The 17,596-nt window shown below is 36.4% G+C and overlaps 1 pseudogene; it reads left to right on the top strand.

Moving 5' to 3' along the window:
• Window positions 1–17,596, top strand: part of LOC149773795 (dual oxidase 1-like) — a 96,128-nt pseudogene that overhangs the window by 14,436 nt on the left and 64,096 nt on the right.

The following is a 17,596-nucleotide window of genomic DNA, read 5'->3' on the forward strand; positions in this document are numbered from 1 at the left end:
TCAGGCAACAAATACGTGTTGAACTAAATGTGTGAGTCCACAAAATTTCCAAAATAAATTGCTTTGAGAAATATTATTTCTAAAACCAGTTCTTGCAGATCCAAAGTTCAGTCAATTATTTAACATGTATGTTCATGCCAGTGATGTATCAGTTAATATTGATTCAGGAAGAGAAAGTGATTTGGTTCATCCAGTATGCTCTTTAAAAAAAAATACAATTAACAACCACCCGATAAATTAGTCTACAATCTAGAAGGACTGTTTAACATTGCTATTGCCTTTGCAACATCTTGCAGTGTATATTAGCTCATATCCTTCTCCGATTATTGTATTCAGCGGCGTCAACGTTGTACCTTCATTAAAAAAATGAGCATCAAAAACCATCAGTTGTTGCCGGTGCAAGACCATAAATAGCATCTACCATCAAACAAGCGCATATGTATTTCATGAACATCGCGGTTCTCTTGATGATTTCATCTTTCAGCTGTTGCTCCGCTTCGATTATTTTTTCACGTTGATTCAGTTATAGAAAACCTCTGTCTGAAGAATATTTACGTTTTCAACATCTTTACTCTCTTAGGTTATAGCATTACGATCATTAAAAATATATTAGTTGCACCCGTGGCTGGTCCTTGAGACGATCGCTTTCGCCGTCGTCCGAAGAATGTTGCACGAACAAGTGTGTCCTTGGTGAATAAAAGTCGATATCTATTTTTTTCTCAGTTGAGCTAAAGTTTGGTTTTACTAAATCGATGGAAAAGGTGACAGGTGTGAGGTAAACTGTGAAGTCCACGTCATCGTTGTAGAAAAAATCCTGGAGTGATTTCGCACCTGGTACTACAGTCGACCATTGAACAATTTTAGGTACTAATGCATTTACTTCAAGTAGGCGTCGAGCTGGTACTTGCATATCAGGATGGTCCAATAAATCAATATTTATTTGACTCCTAACAAGATTATATTTCATTGTATACGATAGTCTGGTAACACTCCTCACGCAGATATTCGTAGACAAGTGGGACAAACTTATCGTCAAAAATAGTATCCTCTGCCCATCTGTTTAACACGCCGTCAGTAACTTCATTGACCTCATCACGATTGTCAGAATGCATAACATATATGTAATGATAAATCTAATCTTAAACACAAACACAAAAGGCAATTAAGTATCTGAGTGGAAAGATCTCAATTGCTTCAAACTGAATTTCATATTTTGCTGACAATGCTATTAATGAATATAAGAATAGTTTGGGATTTCCGTTATAGTATACTTTAAGGACAGGTATAGTCGAATACTATAATGGTAGACAACTATGTCTGCGTTACATTAAATAATTAACAACTTCAACAGGTGGTGCAATTCCATATAAGTCAAAATGCAAGCGACACTGAGATGTCACATATATGCAACCCAATTCGTGTAAGGTCATGTTGTCAAAACTAGGTTGTCGATGCCAGCTTTAGGTGTGCGTGGCACAATCGATGCAAGTTGATTTCGGATATGGAATAAGCGAAAATACTTGACTGATTTTACCATACTGAATAATTAAGATTGGTTAACGGCGGGGACTTCTGCGTGTCGTACCAGGTAATCGAAGATCTCTGCCTGATAGCATTTGACGACGTGATCCATGTAATCAAAGACCTTTTCCTTTGTTACAGACCTACCAGTTCAACCTAGAGAAAAATGGGGGATTGCTTCCGCCAACTGATTTTTCCATCGTCATCCCAGACATTGTTCCGACAGCCTCAAAGGCGGCCGTTTTGTCAGCCGCCAGAGCCTCTGCTACAAAACGCTCAAATTGCTGCAAGTATTGGAAATGTTCCACTGGTCTTGTGCAATTACATCATACTAGATTTGGAAAATTCTAGCAACATCGAGGCAGTTAAGTTACATTTGCTTCAGCCAAATGAGAATATTTCCAATTAATGTTGTTGTAGAATATTTTTGATTCGCGCGATCTTCACTTTTTAGGAGGAAAAAATGTGTTAGTGTTGGTGTTGTTTTTGCTGCAAAATGTCTTGTCGTCTTAGAAATGTATCTTGTTGTCTTACAATTCTTGTCGTGGTTGCGTGGGTATTACTGGTTCAGGTATACAAAGATCCATATATTCTTGCCTTACAAATTCGCCATCTTCCGTTCATCGGCTCGTAAATGAATAATACAGTTATATACAAAATGATTCCACCGTTCACCAGTAGCTTGTTTCTTTCCAGTATACTCCTTGCATAACATTTTAGGTCATTCAATATTTATGTATGTATCATGTGTCTTTGATCGTAATTTATAGCATGTACTCTTTCCAGTTGCTGTATCTGCTGAGAGTAATCCTTACATTATTTTGTGAAGATTGCTTGGTGAGCTGCTTAACGTCTTTGCTGTGCTTGTTGTCTTTATAATATCTTCGCACGTTCAGTAATTTCCTTTGATAGTTTAATCAGCGGTGCAAAATGTTTGTTCAAAGCCCGTTGGGTGTCTTCTCGTGCAGTTTGTCGAGACTACAACATGACTTTGACATGTTTACGACCTGTAAAAAAAATGTACCAATTAGATTATGGTGCTCAGGAGCAAATGTACATCGTGGCTTTTGAAATTCCACTATAAAATCACTGGCGTACATTTTTATGTTCATGATTGTTCTGATTGTTCGATTGTTTTATCCAAACCCTTATGATATTTTGTGCGACACGTTCATGTCCAGACCTCCTAGTTATATAAATAGTAACAACAATATACTGATTGGTGCAAACATATAAAGAAATTCATCCCACGTGTAATCCAATACATATTTGCAAGACCTTGTGAAAATATTTAGCGGGTTTGATTTGGTGCTCAGATATCATATGGTCGTACATTACAAGAGTATTTTCATTTACATCCAAACATCAATTGTATGTTCTTCATTGATGATAGAAAAGAAATCAACAGTGGCGTTGCCACCTAAAGACGCTTTAATTCCGTTGGACTTTGTCATTCAACGATTTCTGAAAATCTTTCAAAACATCATAACACGGTTATTCATCAGCCGACTATCGTAAAATCATATTTAACAACAGTTGCACTTTTCTTTATCCAGCTGGACTAATGATCATCGCAAAATCTGGGTGTGGAAACAGAATTGGTTCTATGCTTTGAGGGTTTAGGTGTTGTTCGTGTGGAAAAGTCGATGACGAAAAAATCTGTAAATTTTCTTTTTCGTGATATCATTAAATAATACTACTGGTGTATTACATAATCATGTCCTCATGTTGACTGCGATATCGCACGAAATCTCGCTTTCTAAACCAATAAGAGTTCAAGCACGTAATGATCAAGTCGTGCTGAGTGAAATTTTTGTTCGATGCGGAGCAAAAGGTTTTGCATACATTGGAACATCCAGCTCCATCAGCAGTATATTTTTAGGGTCTAAAACAATTCACCGCGTTGATTTTGCAGCTTAGCAATGCTATTGGGAACACCATGGAGCAAATATAATGGTAAAAAACATATACTGAGTACAATATCGGTGGGCCTGCTACACGGCTTGGTATTCGACTGCATTGTAACAACCGACCAAAGACTTGTGAGCGACCAGTAAATCCTGTTGATGCTGCATATTACTGACATCACATGATATCCGTGTACGCCAAAGTGCCGACGTGAATCTCATTGATTACCTGAATGCTTTGAATCCTACTCTTGTTGAGCGATTCGTCAGATGGATCATCAAAGGAGGTATCAAGGCCCAAATTGTTTTGTCTGGCAAAGCCTCCCTTGGATAAGGTCCACGCATTAAAAGTTAAACATTAATACTAATTAAACGTGGATACCAAACGCAGGACATTATCAGAAAGATGTTGCAGTCCGCATGGGTATTGGAAAGTTGATGCCGCTGTGGAAAAGTTACCAAGCCCAGCAAAAGTCACTCATAGGACTACACCTAGGATTGCTCGAGTATAGTTGGCCACACAAGTGTTGTAGCAAATTTAGTTGTTTCATGTCCATACATTTAAAGCTATTCATCAGGCTAAGCAAGATGTTGTCCTCATTCATACATATATTAGACAAAATTATTTCGGCTGGTTCCTACGGTGCTTCCTCTGAAATCATTTTCTGAATAAAAGTGATTGATGTTCGTCGAATGTATTTGGTTTTAATCCGTTTACATATGTGATTTCATTATTCAGTGATGCTATGGACCAATGGAAGCAGTGGTCTCCGCCTGGGTGATTGCCCAGCTATCCGAGTGCGACCACGTGAGGGCACAGTCTCCTGCATCCAAGACTTCATTAACAATTCCTAGGCGTACTGATGTCCAAATAATCGGTCTGCAAGTTTTTGATTAAATCGTGCCACGTAAGCTTGGTAACGGTGTATGTTAATATGTTCAACACGAATTTATAGTCGATGTTTTAACGACAGCGCAGTAATGGATCCGAAATTGTTTTTCCAGGATCTACTTGTAATAATCGTGGCCATGTTAGTCAAATATTTTGACGTGAACGGCTCATCTTCTTTGTATCTGCTTGCAACAGCGACTGTGATTAACTCATGCTTGTCATGTTTACCACGTATGCACCAGCATGTGGAAGAAATATGAGGTTAGCCTGAAAGTTAGAATGAGGACAACATCTTGCTTATGCCCCTGTGTCGTCCGTCTATGTGTAATTACAATGTCGGAACGGACTGATACCCCAAGACAAGCAACACTTTACCATTTGGGACCTAATCTTAAACGAGCAGAAAAGCCACACAATCGAGCATATTTACTAGAGGAATTGCAGTCGTTCCAGTGAATACGGAAGTGTCACCAAGAATTACCTTAACAAGTTAATGTATCGCTTTGTACTAGCGCATAACATAAATCACGAGATGGTCCAGAATCGCGTGGTGTCCGTACGCTTAGGTGCTGATTCCGTAGCGAGTATACATCGCATGGTATCAAGAGGTGACAAACAGTTTGGTAAATCGGTAAACATCCATGCGATTTTCTAAGACAGTATACTATTTTCTGTATGTCCTAATTCATATCGCTGGCGAAGACATTGCACGTAAATGTCATTAGGAAGATCTTTTTGCGCAACCACGGTTGGACTCCTTAACATTTCTTAATGATTTTACCAGATCAAACCACTATTGAATACATTTTAAGTAACAGTTCCAAATTGTCTTCGACTGGTTTACCCTAATCTTCATCCTTATACATACCAACAATATTTTTATTAGTGTTTCTAAACAACGGATGTCCTTTCGGAAACTCGTTGTTGTCAAATCGTTTACCGATGACTCAATATTGATATTCCATCCAGAAGTAAGCGTTCGATAATCAGATGTTGGTTAATATCGGTGAGTAGTTTGAATTTTGATAAAAACAGATCCTAAGCCATTCCAAGTGATGAGAACTACTTTGCGGGATCGAGCTTATATATGTGCATGGTAATGTAAAAAAAAAAGTTCTCAAACACATCAGTGAGCAAAAGCACAGCAGTGCGCAGATATAGACCTTGATATTCACCCATGTTTTTGCAATCGAATAGCGACAAAACTTTGGATGTTTATGATCATTTTCTGAAATCTCGTCACGTGACAGCGGCGAATTGTACGCTTCAATTGGTGGCAACTGAGCTCAACAAATTTCTCCCAATCTCTCATTTAGTAGTGTGGGTAAACACCTTTTCTCGTTAACAGGTCAGTGTCGGTAGTACAATATCGACTGATAATTTTGAAGTTTTCCACTGCCAGATTACTCACAAACGTTTGAAATAACGACTTCTGGAACTGTAACGAATCGATGAACTTTAATTGGCACGGCCAAAACGTCATGCATTTTTCCATGTTGTTGGGAAAACACTCATTCGTGCCTTGACACCGATACTACCGTTTATATAATCAACTAATCATCATACCCAAGCAGATTTTGAAGCTCTACAGGGTTTTGTCTTCTTTTGTTTGGGTCAATTCACAATCGTAAATTCCTTCTGTGATGTGCAGCTCTACTGTATGTACCAGTGATGTGACAATGATAATGAATTTTGGAACTTTCAGTCCCATCAAAAGCTGTTTCACAGATCCAGCGATGACTGGCTGTGGAAAACTTATAATATCATCGCCGGTCGCGGTTCAGTCGAGCTGAGTGTCGAATAGATTTTGCTGTAACATCAAGTGTTTTAAGACAAACTTCAACCGAGTCCTTGCCACCATACAATATTGATGGTCTAGTTTGCCCATCATGCCTAACTGCTGTATAACAAATCCTCGCATTGGACGTGTTTAGTAAATTGTGTTGTATTTACTGTATGGCTGTTGAGTGCGTTCGCCTCTTTACTTCAGGGTTAGGTAATTGAAAGTCCATGAAGGTGAAACAAAGATTTCATTGTTCGTTCCACGGCAGCAAATTTGAATATATTTTTCCCTGTTTGTTGTAATATATTCCTCTGCGGTTTTGCATTGATCCCACTCCAGTAAAAGGCATTGTCAGTGAGTAGTTGTTAGGAGTGATGCATGCAACGTCTGCATGGGTCAGCTAAGACACCAAGAGAGATTTTGTATCCATACGTAGTGCGATTGCGATTCTGTACCAATCATATTTCTCAGCAACAAATTTAACTGGCTTGCAATCTAACTAAAATCAGATATCCGCTGTCCTACATGGGGTAATGTTCTAGTGACCTTTGAATTAACCAGTGGAAATGCAGCTTCCAAAAATATGAAAGTGAATTAAATGGTTCGGTACACATACATGCTCTTCATCCACACTGCAGTCTCCCGAGATATAAGACTACATCGGATTGGCTGATAAAATGAACGATTATGGTAATGACATAAGTTGCCAAAACATGACCTCAGAGCGGTTGCTGTCAGATCTTCATGAATCACATTAAAGATCTGATTTTAATCAGATTGACTGGGTTCGTTCACTCTGTCCATGTTGGAATAGTACAAGCACATTACCCTTTATCCCAAGGTGACACATTAAGCATAATAGATGGGTTAAGTCGTTCAATTTTACCAAAGTTGAATTAACCTAAGTATTGATAATAATTTTGAGGCTAATTATGATTATCACTCGCTTGATGCAATGAAGACAAAATTACCCATTGAAACATCGAGCAATAAAGTTTTTAACGTTTAGTACTGACCTTGGTGCAATCGACTTTGGTGTTGGTATGTAACTGGATCCACAAAATGGCTCATATGGGGAGATATGTAGTTCGACTTTTTAGTATCAGTCAAAGTCCATTCTGATCCAACATTAGAATATTTTTAGAACGTCTCGAGAATATTTTCAGTTCCTTTGTAAATTTTCTTTATGAATGACCTTAGTATATATATGATTTAGGATTATGCTGACACCGCTGTGAATCTACAGATGTGATCCTTGAGCAATTTTCCCCGGGAAAATATAATCTAGATTGTAATTTTGATAGGGAGTAAGTGGGTGGTGCAGAAACTTCTCTGTGAACAGTGGTCGATAATTCATGTATGATCGTATCAGTGTAGCGAGGTCATTTAAGTATGGGTGAAATAAACTTGATGTAGATCAGTTTATACTGTGCATTTTCCCACTATGGCCAAAAATGGCTTTTCTAGATTAGGACATAATGTAATGAGCAAACTATTCATATGGTGTTCAAAGAACTCACATAAATGGGTGCAACCATGCTATAAATGCGACAGCATTTAATTTCCATGAAGAAATGTAGAAATTTGGGTTACCTTAATATGCATTTTGTGAATAGTGCGTCAACATATTAATGGTAACTGGATACTCCCGAAATACGTTTTTCTATTACCTTGAAATTGCCTTTATTGATAATAATGTGTAGGCATTCTTGAAACGACGCTTATTTGCGTTAATATTCTTTTCAAATTCAACATTGTAGATTTTTATTTTCTTTAGAATATCTTAAACTGTAGCTGTTTCTTTGCCGAATAGTTCTTCTTTTCTCTTCACTTTAGGTCTTGGCACAGAAACATACTCACTAATCAGACTAATTTTATCCTGTAAGGAAAGTTCAATCCTACGACTCTTAGCTGCTTGTTCTAACATCTCGACATGCGAATAAAGACAAAAGACAGTCATTGTTTCTTAAAAACCTGCATGTATTGATTTTTCTGCGTTGAAAATCAATTGAATAAATCTTACCTTTAGAATACTGCTTTGTCTGTCTCCGCCCACAAAGCACCAAAAGAGAGGCCGCATATCTGGTTAATAAATGTCTGATCTTTAATAAAAAAAAAAATAAAAAAACAAGCAAACACCATTCTTTTGATCATGTAAACAAATGAATAGCATCAATCACAGTTAGATAACCAGCAGATCAACATAGTCTTACTCAATTGGCTTGCCTACAATACATGTAAGTAGTACAGGCGCGTGGTATTACCGGCATACTGTTTCACAGTGACCATTTTTCCGGTGATATGTACCACGGTACCTTTTCACTATAACGGTACGACGGTAGTTTCCGTTAAGAACGAATGCAATGAAATTCCACAGTTCTCACGTTGCAAATTAGTGCTATTAACATTTTGTCTTCGCTCTTCACGTGGAAATGATTCAAAAATCATTTTATTTTACAAAACAGAATTGTTTTCCCCCAAAATTTTAAATATTACAAATATAATTATATTTATGATCCTTTACTCACACGTTCCACTTTTCACATATGCCAAGGTTGTGCTAAATGGATGTTGTGATATTAGAGCCAAGTCAAATTTAGAAGGAAATAGGGATTAATAAATTAATGTGTCACTTTTCATTTATTTATTAGCGTAAATTAATGTGTTACGGACATGCATTACGTTGTATAACTGCGTATCATCGTTCGATTTTCACATGAGGACTAGTCTTCGGGTTGAATCACGAAAAATCTGTAGTTCACCATATATTTTCTCGTTTGCTGAGTAAGTGGGTTTTATGTTTATTGGATGTTTCCTCTCTCTCTGTCTATCTATCTATCTATCTATCTATCTCAGAAATATCTTGCCCGGGTGTTGACATCTCAAAAGTTTTCATGTCTGTTTTATATTATAGTTGTAAATTGTAGGATTCACTGTCAACAATTCCTTCTTTTATCAACAACTTCTCTAATGTCAGCACAGTGTCTTTCACAGGGAGTGAGCTGTAATGTAAACTTAATCATCCCACTTTATTTATAGCTTTTAGGTTACAACTTATACAACAATTAAGTTACACATAGCAAATTCATCTATTATTATGTAATGTCGGTGAGTTGTAATTTTCATTTCAGCTGAGATATTTCTTCTTTCATCTCAAGATAATTTATTTCTTCAAGTAATGTAATGGGTATAATAGGTTGTTAGCTTCCTGCAAATCATCATGTGATATTTACTCCAGTTAGTTAAAGGCTGAGATTTTACATTAAAAGTTGTCAAGCCCCTACCCCAGATAATTAAATTGATGTCCCTAATATGATTGCGATACACAATGGTACGTATCGAGGTATCTTCAGAAATACCATGGTATACCATGCTACGTGTCGCGGTATGTTCAAAAATACTGCTCTATATCGTGATGTAAAATGTTTCGTGATAACCAGTTCCAGTAAATAGCTTTAAAAGCTAGCTCTTTTGTATGCTGCAAAGACTTCAGATTAGACTGATGTCAGCCGTAATATGTGTCGGCGCGCGTAACAAGTATTGTTGTAACCTTGCGTGCACCTTGGGCATAGTCAAGGGTTAATCTCACAGATCAAACTAATACAATACATGTCAATACATGTTCAATATTGGGTCAGTTCCAGAGTGGCAGAAAATGAGCAGCTAAAATATATAGTCCAAATTTACATTGGGTTTTGGTTTCATCGGTTTCTTTTAAGAGTAAAATTGGAATTTGAGATAGAAATTTGTTTCGGTACTCGGAGTTTAAGGGTTTCGGTTTCTCGGGGAGAAATGGTAATTTTAAAGAAGGAAAAATTCCGGACTAAAATTGAATATCAATTGGAGGAAATTCATGTACATTGAGGTTTAGGTTTTGAGGATTTTCAAATATTATGTATACCGCTCAATCGTACAAACAAATTACATCGAACACGGACAATTATGAAATGTTTAATCTGTTTGATTAATCAAGCTATCACAAGCACGCCATTAAATCTGTGAGTATCAAAGTTTATATAGCTGGTCTTTATCTTCACTAGGTTGTATTTAACATACTCAGAGACACGCAAAATGGTAGTGTTATGATTTCCAAGTAGCTTTAGCTCGCCCTTGAAAACAGAAGCAAAAAAAGGAACGATTTGCAATAGAGTATCGGGTATGCATTAAAAGCGAATTTTGCAAGTAAACTGCGTTCTTTGTAGACCTTGCTGGCTACCTATTCGAGCAAAATACTTGAATGTGGGATATAAATAATAACGGCAAAAGGACAAGAAATGGTATTCGTCCAAGGCGTACGCTGGATGGGAGTTTCCCTTGTGACCGCTTCTGTGGACTAGATATTGTATCATATTTTCAAGACTTAGTACTGTATCCAGAGTCATTATTCCGGACTGAATATTGTATCGTGTATTTTTTATTCTGCGCAAATACTATCATGGTCTGTCTTCCCGTATCGAAGCGTCATACTTAAATGTAATGTTTTGGGTTATTCGCTTTTAATGGCAATTTGAGCAATGTCGAGCCTAGGCAAGTACGCTAAAGGACACACGGTACTAATTATACGGAAGAACTGTGAACCAGTCTAGAAATGGGTGAAGAAATGATAGAGTATTTACAGGTTTGGTGGTCCATAATTGGTTAATAATGAAAATTAAAATTTTAGGAAAAATATCTTTTGAGAGCTTGTCCTATATGTAATGTAAAAAAAATATTGACAAATTTCTACTGATGCAATTTTAGCATTTTTACAGGCTTGACTCAGGAGTACTCAATACTGAAAGTAGCACCTGATTCATTTGGTGCAGAATCAATAACACGTGTTTCATGCACATGTATGTAAACAAATTGCCGCGGGTCATATGGTGTTCTCCACACATAAGCTTGCACCAAGGTTAGATGTGCACGAAAAATTATAGCTGTCATTATCAGCACCCATAAATTTTAAGTTATTGAATTTTGAATATGACAGTGTTTCCATATGTTTACCATTGGAGTGGAATTAGTACCGTGAGTCCTATATGCGACCTATACCATAATAGGAGTTTGTTGTTTCCATGGTTACCACGTGCATCCAGGGTATCAATTTGGTGGTTTTTACATACGACAGTGATAATGGAGTCTTTTTATCATAGTTTGCATGTGATTTTGGAGAAAAATTCTATACAAAAGACAGATGGGGATGGTTTTATACACTGGAGAGTGGAAGTATATAGCTCAGGCCATAGGGAAAAGAGCACAGTATGGCCTGATGGCAGAATTTCATATGATGGTACCCATAGATTGGCCTGTAAGGTTAAATACCATTTAACACATGCAATAATTCCCCAAAATGGGGTGGGGTGGGGTAGATTTTATATGTAAGCCACTTATGTCACAATCACTTATGTATCAGTACTGATCATTTAACTTTAGAGACACACTCAGCAGATCAAAGCAGAGAACATTGTAAAAATAAGGACTGTGCACAAAACTGCACATGCTGCATTGCCTCAACCTGTAAATTGAATTATTATATGTCGAGTCACATTGAATATCAATTATACCGGTCTTATTTCTTATCCTAGAATTAAACTCCTTGACACCTATTCTATGTTCAGCATGTTTCTCATATTGGTACATTACATTTTTGGGCAAACAGTATCGGAACTTTTCTGCATTCCTTTTGTTGAGGGAGCAGGGAGGGACATTTTCACTTAAAATAATAGTTTTCAACCCTTCATTCCCAATATAAGTCTGCAAAAGTCCTATCTGTATTGCATTCTTTACACAGGCAGTTTTTCTTCCCCAACCTCCCTTCATACAGTTGAAACATTCTTGATGTATAACTGCATGGTGAACATACTGCTCTCTCCCACCAAACCAGATCTCTTTTTTCTTCATGTACCAAGTCCCATGATAGAAAACCTTTATACTCAGGGTGTTGCAACTTGTGGTCTCAGAACACATTATTCCAAATCTCAGCATTTGATTACTGCGTGCACTAAGTGATATGGGTTTTCTTCACCATATATGTTGTTGTGAATAAATGAAAACAAGCTTCATGTCAGAAATATGGTTTCATATTTGAAACAAAAGCTATTTATTAAACCTACATTGCTCTGTTCTTACCATCAAGTAATAGTAAGGAATCATTTAGCTGTAAATTAGAGCTTGCTATTTGGTTTGCCAATTCAAGGTGTATTACCTCCCCTTTGACTGTAATTGAGTGATTGCAATGTTTGCTTTGTTTCTCTTTTGTTCAATAATGTATGCATTTTTTCAGCTTTATATTAAAAAGTAAGTAATTTAACACTGCTTATAGTGGAAAGTAGCCACAGTAATGATTTTGAGACTTTTTCTTAACTTTTTATGAGCTTTGGGTAAATGTAGGTATATGTTTATGTATTAGACAACTTCAATATGCAATTCAATTCTATTACTTAAATTTAACAAGTAGTGTATTCAGTGACAATTTTTATCAGTGTCTGCATATTGCATAGAGACATGAACTTGTCTTGGCATAGCAAAGTTTTTCACACATTTCTCCACCTCCAGCATACTTAATAGCTTGAGTCATAACAGTTTGTGCATACACTTTCTGTCTCCAACATCAATGTCAGCATTATAGGAACTTTGGATAGCTTTTTCAAATTTGTCACTTGCTGTCCTTATGTAACATACCTCATGCTGATGTGTTATTTGGGTTGATACACATTCCCCCCACCCCCGTTGTGGGGAACATTACCAGGCTTGAAGAAATTACTCTGTCTATTCTTTGCTTATTCACCCTTCCCCATAGTTTTATACTAAAAAGTAGCACTATGTTATTTAATTATTCAGTATAATAAAGCTTATGGAACTCTTCCTTGGCTTTTATACCTTTTTATTAACATTTGGGGGTCATGAATCACATGTGATGATAGTTTAAATAAGTTTGGAATGTCAGCATCTCTTGATGCTTCATGGGTGTGTGTATATGTTTTAGTCACAAAAGGGCAATGGCCTCTTATCATTTTGACCTGTCATGTGGCACACTTATTTGTTTTGTTTGATTGATGTGAATAGGGATGCACTGTATCTTATTTCTGTGAGAGTCAGCAAGAAAAGAAATGCAATTTTGAAATTTAAAACATTTAAAACTTGTCTTACAGCCAGTGAGAGATGAAAAAACAATGCGTCATGTAATTTGATACCCTGTGATGTCATACTTGCTGATGTCAGCATGCTTGTGTTTCTTTTGTGTAGCATGCATGCCATAGAAAGATAACATGAAGATACAAAGGCAGAAAACAATTATTTTAATAGCAAGAATAAGCCATTAATAAGTACAATACAACACAGCAACATGTGATGCGGATGCAATATAACTATAGATATTGGTATCACATAAAATGCTATTGCACTATTATCCATGCACAACCATGGCCAATTCTTTCTTACAATTATGCTCTAATATCAAGGAGTAAAATACAACTTTTTCAAAAAAAATTAAATCTGGTTATAGGACACACGGTACTAATTATACGGAAGAACTGTGAACCATTCTAGAAATGGGTGAAGAAATGATAGAGTATTTACAGGTTTGGTGGTCCACAATTGGTTAATAATGAAAATTAAAATTTTAGGAAAAATATCTTTTGAGAGCTTGTCCTATATGTAATGTAAAAAAAATATTGACAAATTTCTACTGATGCAATTTTAGCATTTTTACAGGCTTGACTCAGGAGTACTCAATACTGAAAGTAGCACCTGATTCATTTGGTGCAGAATCAATAACACGTGTTTCATGCACATGTATGTAAACAAATTGCCGCGTGTCATATGGTGTTCTCCACACATAAGCTTGCACCAAGGTTAGATGTGCACGAAAAATTATAGATGTCATTATCAGCACCCATAAATTTTAAGTTATTGAATTTTGAATATGACAGTGTTTCCATATGTTTACCATTGGAGTGGAATTAGTACCGTGAGTCCTATATGCGACCTATACCATAATAGGAGTTTGTTGTTTCCATGGTTACCACGTGCATCCAGGGTATCAATTTGGTGGTTTTTACATACGACAGTGATAATGGAGTCTTTTTATCATAGTTTGCATGTGATTTTGGAGAAAAATTCTATACAAAAGACAGATGGGGATGGTTTTATACACTGGAGAGTGGAAGTATATAGCTCAGGCCATAGGGAAAAGAGCACAGTATGGCCTGATGGCAGAATTTCATATGATGGTACCCATAGATTGGCCTGTAAGGTTAAATACCATTTAACACATGCAATAATTCCCCAAAATGGGGTGGGGTGGGGTAGATTTTATATGTAAGCCACTTATGTCACAATCACTTATGTATCAGTACTGATCATTTAACTTTAGAGACACACTCAGCAGATCAAAGCAGAGAACATTGTAAAAATAAGGACTGTGCACAAAACTGCACATGCTGCATTGCCTCAACCTGTAAATTGAATTATTATATGTCGAGTCACATTGAATATCAATTATACCGGTCTTATTTCTTATCCTAGAATTAAACTCCTTGACACCTATTCTATGTTCAGCATGTTTCTCATATTGGTACATTACATTTTTGGGCAAACAGTATTGGAACTTTTCTGCATTCCTTTTGTTGAGGGAGCAGGGAGGGACATTTTCACTTAAAATAATAGTTTTCAACCCTTCATTCCCAATATAAGTCTGCAAAAGTCCTATCTGTATTGCATTCTTTACACAGGCAGTTTTTCTTCCCCAACCTCCCTTCATACAGTTGAAACATTCTTGATGTATAACTGCATGGTGAACATACTGCTCTCTCCCACCAAACCAGATCTCTTTTTTCTTCATGTACCAAGTCCCATGATAGAAAACCTTTATACTCAGGGTGTTGCAACTTGTGGTCTCAGAACACATTATTCCAAATCTCAGCATTTGATTACTGCGTGCACTAAGTGATATGGGTTTTCTTCACCATATATGTTGTTGTGAATAAATGAAAACAAGCTTCATGTCAGAAATATGGTTTCATATTTGAAACAAAAGCTATTTATTAAACCTACATTGCTCTGTTCTTACCATCAAGTAATAGTAAGGAATCATTTAGCTGTAAATTAGAGCTTGCTATTTGGTTTGCCAATTCAAGGTGTATTACCTCCCCTTTGACTGTAATTGAGTGATTGCAATGTTTGCTTTGTTTCTCTTTTGTTCAATAATGTATGCATTTTTTCAGCTTTATATTAAAATGTAAGTAATTTAACACTGCTTATAGTGGAAAGTAGCCACAGTAATGATTTTGAGACTTTTTCTTAACTTTTTATGAGCTTTGGGTAAATGTAGGTATATGTTTATGTATTAGACAACTTCAATATGCAATTCAATTCTATTACTTAAATTTAACAAGTAGTGTATTCAGTGACAATTTTTATCAGTGTCTGCATATTGCATAGAGACATGAACTTGTCTTGGCATAGCAAAGTTTTTCACACATTTCTCCACCTCCAGCATACTTAATAGCTTGAGTCATAACAGTTTGTGCATACACTTTCTGTCTCCAACATCAATGTCAGCATTATAGGAACTTTGGATAGCTTTTTCAAATTTGTCACTTGCTGTCCTTATGTAACATACCTCATGCTGATGTGTTATTTGGGTTGATACACATTCCCCCCACCCCCGTTGTGGGGAACATTACCAGGCTTGAAGAAATTACTCTGTCTATTCTTTGCTTATTCACCCTTCCCCATAGTTTTATACTAAAAAGTAGCACTATGTTATTTAATTATTCAGTATAATAAAGCTTATGGAACTCTTCCTTGGCTTTTATACCTTTTTATTAACATTTGGGGGTCATGAATCACATGTGATGATAGTTTAAATAAGTTTGGAATGTCAGCATCTCTTGATGCTTCATGGGTGTGTGTATATGTTTTAGTCACAAAAGGGCAATGGCCTCTTATCATTTTGACCTGTCATGTGGCACACTTATTTGTTTTGTTTGATTGATGTGAATAGGGATGCACTGTATCTTATTTCTGTGAGAGTCAGCAAGAAAAGAAATGCAATTTTGAAATTTAAAACATTTAAAACTTGTCTTACAGCCAGTGAGAGATGAAAAAACAATGCGTCATGTAATTTGATACCCTGTGATGTCATACTTGCTGATGTCAGCATGCTTGTGTTTCTTTTGTGTAGCATGCATGCCATAGAAAGATAACATGAAGATACAAAGGCAGAAAACAATTATTTTAATAGCAAGAATAAGCCATTAATAAGTACAATACAACACAGCAACATGTGATGCGGATGCAATATAACTATAGATATTGGTATCACATAAAATGCTATTGCAGTATTATCCATGCACAAGCATGGCCAATTCTTTCTTACAATTATGCTCTAATATCAAGGAGTAAAATACAACTTTTTCAAAAAAAATTAAATCTGGTTATAGGACACACGGTACTGATTATACGGAAGAACTGTGAACCATTCTAGAAATGGGTGAAGAAATGATAGAGTATTTACAGGTTTGGTGGTCCACAATTGGTTAATAATGAAAATTAAAATTTTAGGAAAAATATCTTTTGAGAGCTTGTCCTATATGTAATGTAAAAAAAATATTGACAAATTTCTACTGATGCAATTTTAGCATTTTTACAGGCTTGACTCAGGAGTACTCAATACTGAAAGTAGCACCTGATTCATTTGGTGCAGAATCAATAACACGTGTTTCATGCACATGTATGTAAACAAATTGCCGCGTGTCATATGGTGTTCTCCACACATAAGCTTGCACCAAGGTTAGATGTGCACGAAAAATTATAGATGTCATTATCAGCACCCATAAATTTTAAGTTATTGAATTTTGAATATGACAGTGTTTCCATATGTTTACCATTGGAGTGGAATTAGTACCGTGAGTCCTATATGCGACCTATACCATAATAGGAGTTTGTTGTTTCCATGGTTACCACGTGCATCCAGGGTATCAATTTGGTGGTTTTTACATACGACAGTGATAATGGAGTCTTTTTATCATAGTTTGCATGTGATTTTGGAGAAAAATTCTATACAAAAGACAGATGGGGATGGTTTTATACACTGGAGAGTGGAAGTATATAGCTCAGGCCATAGGGAAAAGAGCACAGTATGGCCTGATGGCAGAATTTCATATGATGGTACCCATAGATTGGCCTGTAAGGTTAAATACCATTTAACACATGCAATAATTCCCCAAAATGGGGTGGGGTGGGGTAGATTTTATATGTAAGCCACTTATGTCACAATCACTTATGTATCAGTACTGATCATTTAACTTTAGAGACACACTCAGCAGATCAAAGCAGAGAACATTGTAAAAATAAGGACTGTGCACAAAACTGCACATGCTGCATTGCCTCAACCTGTAAATTGAATTATTATATGTCGAGTCACATTGAATATCAATTATACCGGTCTTATTTCTTATCCTAGAATTAAACTCCTTGACACCTATTCTATGTTCAGCATGTTTCTCATAT

The sequence above is a fragment of the Sinohyriopsis cumingii genome, unplaced genomic scaffold, assembly GCF_028554795.1.
Source record: "Sinohyriopsis cumingii isolate HCF-2022 unplaced genomic scaffold, ASM2855479v2 utg000553l, whole genome shotgun sequence".
NCBI lineage: Eukaryota > Metazoa > Mollusca > Bivalvia > Unionida > Unionidae > Sinohyriopsis > Sinohyriopsis cumingii.